This window comes from Felis catus, chromosome B3, assembly GCF_018350175.1.
Source record: "Felis catus isolate Fca126 chromosome B3, F.catus_Fca126_mat1.0, whole genome shotgun sequence".
Taxonomy (NCBI): domain Eukaryota; kingdom Metazoa; phylum Chordata; class Mammalia; order Carnivora; family Felidae; genus Felis; species Felis catus.
This window is the reverse complement of record NC_058373.1, coordinates 128,692,776-128,703,599: the sequence shown is the minus strand read 5'-3', so window position 1 is coordinate 128,703,599 and position 10,824 is coordinate 128,692,776.

Genomic DNA, 10,824 nt, shown 5'->3' with positions numbered 1-10,824 from the left:
TGAAATATGAAGAAGCATTCAACTTTTTGAAGTCTATCCTGGGTACGGAACCCAGTGAGTGATCAAAACCTATGATATGTGTGATGGCCAATTTGGTGTCAACTTGACCAGGCAGGCCATTGTACATAGATATTTGATCAAATGCAGACCTAAGTATCTCTACAAAGATAGGATTACTATTTAAATTAATAAAATTTGAATAAAATACAGTATCCATAATGTGGGTGGGCCTCATTCAATCAGTTAAAGGCCTTAAAATAAAATATGGAGGTCCCTAAAGTACAGGGATTTCTGCCCCTAGGATGCCTTTGGACTCAAGCTTCAGCATCAACTCTTCTCTAGGTTTCTAGCTGGGCTGAACTGCTCTGCATATTTTGCACTTATCAGACCCCAAGACTATATGTGCCAATTTTCTCTTTCTCTCTACATCCATACATACACAAAAGTATACACATCTTATTGGTTGTGTTTTCCCTGAGAACCCTGACTAATACAGCATGGTCTCTGCATTAAAGGAACTTGCAGTCCAGCAGGAAGTGTAAAACTAATGTGCACATACAAACATTCATGTGAATACTCTCTCCTACTTACATACAGTATCAGAAATGTAAGTGGTATGAATTGCTCATCTATCATTAAAAATATTATCACAGCATAAGAGACTCTTAAAAACTGAGAACAAACTGAGGGTTGATGGGGGGTAGGAGGGAGGGGAGGGTGGGTGATGGGTATTGAGGAGGGCACCTTTTAGGATGAGCACTGGGTGTTGTTTGGAAACCAATTTGATAATAAACTTAATATAGTGAAAAAAAATATTATCGCAAAGCCCTGACCCTGAGTGAGAATATCTTTTCTGGTGTAGAATGGGGTAACTCACATGAAGGATTAGTAGTACACATGCTCTCCCAGTCATGAAAAATTTACTTATGAGAAAGTGCAGAAAGATCATCAGAGAATGTATTGTACAGTTGATGTGCCCTAATCTCTTGCAGGAAATATCAGTAACAGAAAAAGCACAGTGAAGAAGGAGAAGGAGAAGGAGAAGGAGGGGGAGGAGGAGGAGGAGGAGGAGAGGGGAGGAAGAGGAGGTTGGAGGGGAAGAAGGAGACTGGAAACATACAGATCTTGGTACCTTCCAGCTCATGGGTTCTATTTCCCACCCTTATTTTTCAAAACAACCTCACCCTTTATCTTATATGTCATTTGAAAATATCTTCTCCCATTCTGTCAGTTGCCTTTTTGTTTTGCTGATTGTTTCCTTCGCTGTGCAAAGCTTTTTATTTTGATGAGGTCCCAGTAGTTCGTTTTTGCTTTTGTTTCTCTTGCCTCTGGAGACGTGTTGGGTAAGAAGTTGCTGTGGGTAAGATCAAAGAGGTTTTTGCCTGCTTTCTCCTAGAGGATTTTGGTGGCTTCCTGTCTTACATTGAGGTCTTTCATCCATTTTGAGTTTATTCTTGTGTGGGGGGTAAGAAAGTGAGCCAGGTTCATTCTTCTGCATGTCGCTGTCCAGTTTTCCCAGCGCCACTTGCTGAAGAGACTGTCTTGATTCCATTGGATATTCTTTCCTGCTTTATCAAAGATTAGTTGGCCATACGTTTGTGGGTCCATTTCTGGGTTCTGTATTCTGTTCCGTTGACCTGAGTGTTTGTTCTTGTGCCAGTACCATACTGCCTTGATGATTACAGCTTTGTAGTATAGCTTGAAGTCTGGGATTGTGATGCCTCCTGCTTTGGTTTTCTTTTTCAAGAGTGCTTTGGCTATTTGGGGTCTTTTCTGGTTCCACACAAATTTTACGATTATTTGTTCTAGCTCTGTGAAGAATGCTGGTGTTACTTTGATAGGGATTGCATTAAATATGTAGATTGCTTTGGGTAGTATTGACATTTTAACAATATTTGTTCTTCCTATCCAGGAGCATGGAATCTTTTTCCATTTTTTTGTGTGTGTCTTCTTCAATTTCTTTCATAAGATTTCTATAGTTTTCAGTGTATAGATTTTTCACCTCTTTGGTTAGATTTATTCCTAGGTATTTTTTTTTTTTGTGTGTGACTGTAAATGAGATCTATTCCCTGATTTCTCTTTCTGTCACTTCATTGTTGGTGTATAGGAATGAAACCGATTTCTGTGCACTGATTTTATATCCTGCAACTTTGCTGAATTCATGAATCAGTTCTAGCAGTTTTTTGGTGGGATCTTTTGGGTTTTCCACATAGAGTATCTTATCATCTGTGAAGAGTGAAAGTGTGACCCCCTCCTGGCTGATTTGGATGCCTTTTATTTGTGTTGTCTGATTGCAGAGGCTAAGACTTCCAATATTATGTTGAATAACAGTGGCGAGAGTGGACATCCCTGTCTTGTTCCTGACCTTAGGGGGAAAGCTCTGAGTTTTTCCCCATTGAGGATGATATTAGCATTGTTTCATTCACATATGGCTTTTATGATCTCCAGGTATGTTCCTTCTATCCCTACTTTCTTGAGGGTTTTTATCAAGAAAGGATGCTGTATTTTGTCAAATGCTTTGTCTGAATCTATTGAGAGGATCATATGGTTCTTGTCCTTTCTATTATTGATGTGATGAATCACGTTGTTTTGTGGATATTGAACCAGCCCTGCATCCCAGGTATAAATCCTACTTGGTCGTGGTGAATAATTTTTTTAATGTATTGTTGGATCCGGTTGGCTAATATCTTGTTGTGGATTTTTGTATCCATATTCATCAGGGAAATTGGTCTATAGTTCTCCTTTTTAGTGGGGTCTCTGTCTGGTTTTGGAATCAAGGTAATGCTGGCTTCATAGGAAGACTTTGGAAGTGTTCCTTCCATTTCTATTTTTTGCAAATGACATGTCAGATAAAGGGTTAGTATCCAAAATCTATAAAGAACTTATCAAACTCAACACCCAAAAAACAAATAACCCAGTGAAGAAATGGGTGAAAGACATGAATAGACACTTCTCCAAAGAAGACATCCAGATGGCCAAACGACACATGAAAAAATGATCAACATCACTCATCATCAGGGAAATGCAAATCAAAACCACAATGAGATACCATCTCACACCTGTCAGAATGGCTAACATTAACAACTCAGGCAACAACAGATGTTAGTGAGGATGCGGAGAAAGAGGAACCCTCTTGCACTGCTGGTGGGACCGCAAACTGGTGCAGCCACTGTGGAAAACAGTGTGTAGGTTCCTCAACAAATTAAAAGTAGAACTATCCTACGACCCAGCAATTGCACTACTAGACATTTATCCAAGGGATACAGGTGTGCTGTTTTGAAGGGACACATGCACTCCCATGTTTATAGCAGCACTATCAACAATAGCCAAAGTATGGAAAAAAACCCAAATGTCCCTTGATGGATGAATGGATAAAGAACATGTGGTATATATACAATGGAGTATTACTCAGCAATCAAAAAGAATGAAATCTTGCCATTTGCAACTATGTGGATGGAACTGGAGGGTATTATGCTTAGTGAAATTAGTCAGAGAAAGACAAAAAGCATATGATTTCACTCATACAAGGACTTTAAAAACCAAAACAGATGAACATAAGGGAAGGGAAACAAAAATAATATGAAAACAAGGAGGGGGACAAAACAGAAGAGACTCATAAATATGAAGAACAAACAGAGGGTTACTGTAGGGGTTGTGGGAGGGGAGATGGGCTAAATGGGTAAGGGAAATTAAGGAATCTACTCCTGAAATCATTGTTTCACTATCTGCCAATTAATTTGGATGTAAATTTTAAAAAATAAAAAATTAAATTAAAAAAAACAACCTCTAAAAGGTATGAAAGATTCCTAATAGAAAAGAAACAGCTTTTTTCTAACCTTTGCTCCAGAATACTGAAAGATTTAGAGAAAACAGTTGTTATGCTGAATGATCTGACAAAATAAGGGGGGAATTTTGTAACATGACAGGTTGGCATTGTATCAGTAAGGTTTGAGATTATTTTCTAAATTGGTAATATAACAAATTGTCAGGTTTTCACTTCAAAGTCTTTGTTCTAAGAGAACTGTCTCAGACTGGGTCAGGTTCATGGAAATTATTTGAATCCTTTCTCTTCTAAGAGATTGGTTTGTTTCTATTCCAAAGGGTAGCTAGCATTTTTTAAAAAGTGATTTCTGCCTATTGGTAACATTTAGCTCTAGAATTAGACATTTTCTTACTGGTTTCTTAATTGACTTGCTGTTTGACATTGAGTTAGTTGCATATTCTTAGATAAAGAACTTGAATTAGTCATTGAGCATCTGTGTCTTTGTTGTTGTTTTGTCATTGGATTACCCATGAAAGATATTGTAATGTCTACATTAAGACAAATGTGGAATCAAATATAATTATCAAAGCATGTTGATATGTAATAAGTGATAAGAAATTATAAATTTGCTATTGATAATTGTTATTCTGTCAATTTAATTGAATTCTACTCACCTTTATCCTATAATAGAGAAATACAGTGAGTAGGACTTTCATGATCCTAATATATACATAATTTAACAGTACTCTGGGAAGTACCATCAGGGTTTCCCGAATAAGTCCTTTCTATTCTCAAATCTATATATTATGTTACCCCAGAGAACTTTGTTTTAAGAAAGAAGCTTTAAAGCTTCATGATCTCACCATGTCTGGTCAACCCAGAATAAAAACAACTGGAATAGATACGGAAATAATACAAAAATAAACTGATAAAAACAAACATTGGCTATTAAGCTATTCCACTGTGGCATAGATTCTGACAGTTGGCTTTTCTTTTAGTAATAAAAGTTCCTTATTTAAGCTTTGATTACGGAGGCATCCACTTCAAGGATGGCCATCTCAAATAAACACACTGCCAACCACAAGGGTCTGATAGACTGACCATTTGGGTCACTTGTGGTTTTTTTCTCTTCCTGTGCTTTAATTTCCCATTCTTCCATTTTAAATTTTCCAATAAGGAGTGAACCCTGAAACCCTACATCCCACTCTTGACCCCAGTAAAAGCAGGACCCCTGGCTTGCATTCTCTCTCTCTCTCTCTCTCTCTCTCTCTCTCTCTCTCTCTCTCTCTCTCTTTTCCAGTTTTCTGATGGCTATTACTGAGGGCCTTTTGCAATCATAATAAGGACCACAAGGTCTGGTCCAGCTCCAATACTGGATCTCAGTAGGCTGAAACTGAAACAAAACAGACACCTCTTTTTAACAGGAGAGAGAAACATGTTAATGTGATTATAAGATAGGGATATGGGTAAAATGATGGAAGAAGTCATCTTTTTATTCTTGTTCATGTTCTTCCTGTTCTTGGTTTTCTCCTCTCTTCCTCCTCCTCTTCCTGCATTTTCTGTTGTATCTACTTCAACAGACAACAATTTAAGGAAAGATTATATTCATTTTTCCTAAAAATCCCTGAAATAAATATATTTATTTACATATTTGTTATAAAAATATAAAGAAAAATATGGTACAGTGAATAAATTTTGGGATAAAATAGGCAAATATTTCAAATGGACCACTTAATAATTGAGAGAAGTGACTTAAACTCTTGGGGCCTCACTATTCTATCTGTAAATTGGGAATAATACACTCTCCTTCATAAGTTTGTGATGAAGCCAGAGTGATCACTCACATTTTATAATGAATGAAGAAGCAATAAAAGGAAACACATAATTTTACATGAAAAATCATTTTGCCTTTCATTACTCCACATTATCTCTTTATGTGCTTTCCATGTTTTTTTTCATATTACATGGTGATATGAAAATATTTAAAATATTTAGAAAGAATTGTTTACCTTATCATTCTTTTATACAAGTGCATTTAGTATATAAGGTGATAGATTATAATGTTGTACTCTGATTAGCCCATGATTATGTTAGAGTAAAAACCATAATAGAGTAACCAAATAATTAGTTACTTAATCATCAAAGGTAAATTAAATTCATGAAATCTAAGCAACATAGACCAAATTGAGATTTATATAAATAAGCTGAGGGTACACTGATTAAAGGATTACCAGATGTTCTTGTAATAGGTTAATTATTTATTATTCTGCCATATATAATGACTATGAAGCCGGTAAATGATGCTACATCTTGTTAGCTGAGTGGTATTACAGTTGATTATCAAATTAAATGTCTTTATTTTAATGAGTTGCACTGGAAGGGTATGTGTACCATGGGATCAATTATTATTGTAAAATAACCATTAATTACTTCCAAAGTACTAATTCTGAGAAAACTAAGGATTAGGGACAGACTTTCGTCTTAACTAATCAATGTTAACATTTTCACATTTATAGGAAAATTTTGACTTAATGTCCCTTAATCTGGATTTCCTTCATGTAGGAATAAAAATTAGAAACACTGCCAATGCCTCTTAGAAAACAAGAAAATATTAACCCAATAGTGTTTGTGGTAACATTTTAATATTTCTCAAAAACAACAGTTTTTAGGGTCCCCAGCTGGCTCAGTTGGAAGAGCATGTGACACTTGATTTCAAGGTCACAAGTTTGAACCCCACTTTAGTGTAGAGATTACTTAAATAAATAAATAATTTTTAAAAAACCACCAGTTTTGAATCTCTCTCTCTTTTTTTTTTTAATGTTTAATTTGTTTTTTAGTTGAAAGAGACAGAGTATGATCAGGGAAGGGGCAGAGAGAGAGAGGGAGACACAGAATCCGATGCAGGCTCCAGGCTCTGAGCTGTCAGCACAGAGGCTGCTGTGGGACTCAAACTCATGAACCGTGAGATCATGACCTCAGCTGAAGTGGGATGCTTAACTGATTAAGCCACCCAGGCATCCCTTGAATCCTGTAAGTAATGATCTTAATAATTAGGCAAAAAGCAGAACTATGCTGCAAATTAGCAATTGTTTCCAAATTTGAGGACAAAGGGATCCAAAGGATGACCTTGTCTAAAGAGAATGACCAAGACTTGGACTGGGTATTTTCCATAGGGCTTGCCATGGGGCAGTGGTCCTGGTTCTGTGGAAAATTCAGTGCTCTGGAGCTGGAGAGCACGTCTTAACATCTCCCCCAAACTAAAGTCATAGTGGTGGCTTTCTAAAAGAATAGTTAATAGATATTGATTGCCTACCAGAAATTGAGAGTGACAACTTGCCCAAGAGAGATGTCCTGAACTGCAAGGCATGTCAATGTCTGCTTCCTCTAGTCCCCCCCTGAGGCAAAGCTGAGCAGAAGGCAGGGTCTTGGAGACATTGTGAGTACTGATGATCATAAACACCAGGGCCTGCTTCTTAAACTTCCTCCGATTTCCATTTCTGCCAAGACCCGGTTCAGAACACCTCTAAGAACTAACCCACTTGACTACTATTCTGCGTTTAGAAAACGTCTAAAATGAAGTCCAGTGAGTAAAATGATTGGAACCAAATTGGACAGAGATGGAATGAGCTGCAGAATAATATCAGTTTGCAGAGGAGTGATCGGGGATTCATGAGGACAGAAGTGGAGTGGAGGGGAAGAATTAAAAATCATTTTTTAAATAATAGCTGAAAACTTTCCAAACTTGATGAAAACCATAAATCTAAATGCCTTACTCTGTTTGGGCTGCTATGACTGATACCACCAACTGGGTAGCTTAAACACAACAGAAATCTCTTCCTCACAGCTTGGAGACCAGATGTCTGAGATTAGGCTGCCTGTATGGTGGGCGTCCTCCACAAGGTCCTTCTCCTTGTGTCCTCACATGGTGGAAGGAGCTAGAGAGCCTTGTGGGATCTCTTTTATAAGCCACTCATCTGATTCATGAGGCCTCACCTTCATAACCTAAGTACTTCCAAAGACCCCACCTCCAACCCCCACAACATTAGGTATTAGGATTTCAATATGTTAATTTGGGGGGGGGGCGGGGGGAGTGAAACTTCAGACCATAGCACTGCATAACCAACAAGCACCACAAACCCTAAGAAGAAGAGAGAGAAATAATATCAAATTGTTGAAAATAGTGAAAAAAAAGAGCATCTTAAAATAAGATACCCCCCTTGAAAAAAAGGACACATATATACAGAACAAAGGTAAGAATGTCAGAAAATTTCTCCCTAGAAACCATGCAGGGTAGAAAACAATGAAATGGCAGCTTTAAAGGACTGCAAGGAAGAACAACAACAAAACAAAACACAACAACAAAAAAACCACACCTTTGTCAACCTAGCATTCTACACCCACAAAATACCTTCAAAAATAAAGACAAAATATAATAATTGATTTTATGTATCAACTTGACGAACTAAGATGCCCAGTTTGTAGTCAAGCAGCAGTCTGGATTTTGCTACGGAGGTAATTTTTAGATGTGATTATCATTTAAAGCAGTGGACTTTGTGTAGAGTACATGCCGTAATGTTGGTGAGCCTTGTCCAACAAGTTGAAGGTCTTATGTGAAAAAACTGAGTTCCCTCAAAGAAGGGATGGACATTAGACTCAAGAATGTAACATCAATTCTTCTCTCGGTCTCCAGTCTGCCTGGCTGCTCTGCATATTTTTGAGTTGTCAGCCCTCACAGTTGTATGAGACAATTCCTTGACATAAATTTTTCTCTCTATATATATATATATATACACCCCAGAATAAAAATTGACAGAATTCATTGCAATACAATTAATGTTAAAGGAGTTATTCAGAAAGAAGAAAAATAATACCTGATAGATACATGGATTGACAAAAGACTAGGATAATCAGAATTAGTAAATATATGTATAAAATTACATAAAGACTCCAGACCAAAATAATTATTAAGATTGGTTCTTTTTCCATTGCTATATGTACACAGGTACTTTTACCGTGGCAGTAACACACAGGCATTACCTTAGATGTGACTGGAGAGACATATGGGATATGATTTGGACATACACAGACTGGAGTGGAATGAAACCATGGTTGATGAAGTGGGGCAAGTAGATAAAGGAGGACAAAGGGGTCCCAAGTCTAGTTGAGGAAGTGTTTGTTTAAGACAAGTGAGACATCCAAGGTATGACTTGAGAAATTTGAGGTAGATCACAGCTTTACCTAGAGTGGATTAAGAAACTCTTGAAGAGGACATCCTTTTTTGGATGTGAAAAATATTTAAATTGACTCCATAAAGATCGTTCAAAATTTTGATGCCCCTTCCATTTCATTCAGAATTCAAGCCTTAGAACAGTGCTGCATAGAGTAAGTTTTTCCTAAGTATTTAATTAAAGAAATGAATACCTCACACCCAGAAGTTATGGGTGAGATGACCCATGAGTTTAGATGGATGAGTAGGCATCTCAGGAGACAACTAGGGAGATGGGTCAGAAACACAAAGCCAACAGCAGGTCAAGTCACTGGTGTTGGGTGTCTTTTCCCCAAGTGGATCTTTTTTTTTTTAAGAGAAAGAGCTTGAGTGCAAATGGGGGAGGGCCAGAGGGAGAGGGAAAGAGAATCTTAAGCAGTGTCCAAGCCCAGTGCCAGCCTGATGTGGGGCTGGCTCTCATGACCTTGGGATCATGACCCGAGCCAAAGTCAAGAGTCGATCGCTTAACTGACTGAGCCACCCAGGCACCCCTCTGCAAGTGGATCTCAACCTCTGCTCAGGAAAGCTTAAATTGATTTGAGATTATTCATGCCCCCATCTTCCTGTGTGCATGAATGTGCACATGCGTTCACACGCACACACACACTTTTGCAATGGTTGCATGTAGCACTTCTGGAATTTTTTAAGTTGATAAATAAGTAAATAAGATTAGAAGTTGTGGGGATTAGCAGGATTAGGAGGTGAGAAGTCTGTGCAAAACCTGAGACCTAAAATAACCTACAAGATGTTGGAGCAGTCACTGTCCATGTTCCATATTCCCTGCTAGGAGACTGACTGATTACTGGAAGGGGCAGAACTGGGCAGCGGCCCTGATGCAGAAGACCAAAGCGTCTCGATGTATTTGAAAAATTATTCCTACAATAAAATTTAAGCAAACTGATTATTTTAAAAATACAAGCGAGCACTTCTGTAAGTGAATTTGAGCAAAATATAATGTTAATACCAGCGGCAGATCTTTTTCCGTTACCTTTTGAAGAAATGATAATAAAGACACGGCTACCTGTGTTGTCATCTCCAGTCTTTGGCTACTTCTCCCCTTCTTTGTCCCATTTCTGGTAGTAAGTTGTATACTCAGTTTAAGCATATTTTGTATATGTTTATGAAATATTTATATATAATATGCATTATTTTATATATCAAATATGAAATTTTATATAGTTATATGTTATAATTAATATATATTATTAATATATATAATTATAATGTAATATAATAGATATAAATATATAATATATAACATTAATATTAATAATATATAATAATATATATAATATATATATCCATTCTTCTGTTGCTAGACATGAAAGACCTTTATAATTAAAAAAAATTACATTTATTTATTTTTGAGAGACAGAGAGCGACAAAGCATGAGCAGGGGGGGCAGAGAGAGGGAGACACGGAATCCGAAGCAGGCTCCAGCCTCCAAGCTGTCAGCACAGAGCTGGATGCAGGGCTGGAACCCACAAACCATGAGATCATGACCTGAGCCAGAGTCGGATGCTTTACCGACTGAGCCACCCAGGCGTCCCATACCTTTATGATATTTCTAAGATTTTATTTTAAGGGAGAAAGAATGTGTGGGGAGACAGCCAGAGGGAGAGAGGAGAGAGAGAGAGAGAGAGATGTAGGCAGGCTCTACACTCAGTGCTGAGGCCAATGGCGCTCAATCTCATACTCAATCTCACAACCCTGGGATCATGACCTGAGCCAGGATCAAGAGTGAGCTCAACCGACAGCCACCCAGGCACCTCTGAAAGACCTTTACAATTAACCC